Source organism: Rhincodon typus, unplaced genomic scaffold, assembly GCF_021869965.1.
Source record: "Rhincodon typus isolate 14 unplaced genomic scaffold, sRhiTyp1.1 hic_rhity00004575, whole genome shotgun sequence".
Classification (NCBI taxonomy): domain Eukaryota; kingdom Metazoa; phylum Chordata; class Chondrichthyes; order Orectolobiformes; family Rhincodontidae; genus Rhincodon; species Rhincodon typus.
In genome coordinates this window covers 8,950-10,756 of record NW_025970213.1, presented here as the reverse complement: position 1 = coordinate 10,756, position 1,807 = coordinate 8,950, and positions in this window count along the sequence as shown.

Below are 1,807 nucleotides of genomic sequence, written 5' to 3'. Positions count from 1 at the left end.
TTCTCGCACTCTGTTTCTCGCACTCTGTTTCTCGCACTCTGTTTCTCGCACTCTGTTTCTCGCACTCTGTTTCTCGCACTCTGTTTCTCGCACTCTGTTTCTCGCACTCTGTTTCTCGCACTCTGTTTCTCGCACTCTGTTTCTCGCACTCTGTTTCTCCCACACAATTTCAGCCCCTCTGTTTCTCACACACAATTTCAGCCCCTCTGTTTATCGCACTCTGTTTCTCGCAATCTGTTTCTCAGACTCTGTTTCTCGCACACTGTTTCTCGCCCACTGCTTCTCGCACATAGTTTCAGCTCCTCGATTTCTCACACTCTGTTTCAGCCCCACTCTTTCTCGCACATAGTTTCAGCCCCTCTAATTGTCGCAATCTGCTTCAGCCCCTCTGTTTCTCACACTCTGTTTCTTGCAGTCTGTTTCAACCCCTCTGTTTCTCACACTCTATTTCAGGCACTATGTTGCTCGCGCTCTGTTTCAGACTCTCTGATTCTCACAGACAGTTTCAGCCGCTCTGTTTCTCGCACACTGTTTCAGTCCCTTTGTTTCTCGCACTCTTTTTCTGCTCCTCTGTTTCTCATGCGCTGTTTCTCTCCCTCTGTTTCATACCCTCTGTTTCTGCCCCTCTTTTTTCCATCCTCTGTTTCTGCTCCTCTGTTTCTCATCCTCTCTTTATTCCCCTGTGTTTCTGCACTTCTCTTTCTCATCCACGGTTTTTCATCCTCGGTTTCTGCACCTCTGATTGTGCCCCACTGTTTCTGTCCTCTGTTTCTGCCCTCCTGATTCTCATCCCCTGTTTTTCATCCTCTGTTTCTGCCCTCTGTTTCTCATTCTCTCTTTCTCTTCCTCTGTTTGTCATCCTTCATTTCCTCCACTCTGTTTCTACACCTCTGTTCTTCCCCTCTGTTTCTGCACTACTGCTTCTCACCCTCTGTTTCTGCCCCTCTGTTTCTGCCCCTCAGTTTCTCATCCTCTGTTTCTCATCCTTTGATTCTGCTACTTTATTTTTCATCCTGATTTTTATCCTCTGTTTTTCATATTCTGATTTTCATCCTCTGTTTCTGCACCTCTCTTTTTCATTCTCTGTTTCTCCACCACTGTATCTGCTCCTCTGTTTATCATTCTCTGTTGCTGTCCCTTTCTTTCTAATTGGCTGTTTCTGCCCCTCTCTTTCTCATCCTCTGATTTTCATTCCCTGGTTTTCATCCTCCATTTCTGCCCCTCTGTTTCTGCCCTTCTCTTTCTCATCCTCTGTTTCTGCCCCTCTGTTTCTGCCCTTCTGATTCTCATCCTTTGTTTGTCATTCTCTGTTTCTGCCCCTGTCTTTCTGCTTTGCTGTATCTGCCCCTCTGTTTCTCATTCTATGCTTCTCATCCTCTGTTTCTCATCCTTCATTTCTTCCCCTCTGATTCTGACCCGTTGTTTCTGCCCCACTGTTTCGCATCCTCTGTTCCTACCCTTCTCTCTTTCTCTGTTTCTCTTCGGCTGTTTCTTCCCTTTTGTTTCTCGTCCTCTGTTTTTGTCCTCTGTTTTTCATCCTCTGTTTCTGCCCTCTGCTTCTGCTCTCCAGTTTCTGCCCCTCTTTATCCAGTCCTCTGTTTTTCATCCTCTGTTACACATTCTCTGTTTCTCCCACACTGTTTCTGCCCCGCTGTTGCCCACCCCACCCCCCACTGTTTCTCATCCTCTTTTTCTCATTGTCTATTTCTTCACCTCTGCTTCTGCCCTTCTGTTTCTCACCCTCGGTTTATGCCCCTCTGTTTCTCATCCTTTGTTTTTGCCTGTCTCTCAAATTTTGTCTCTGCCC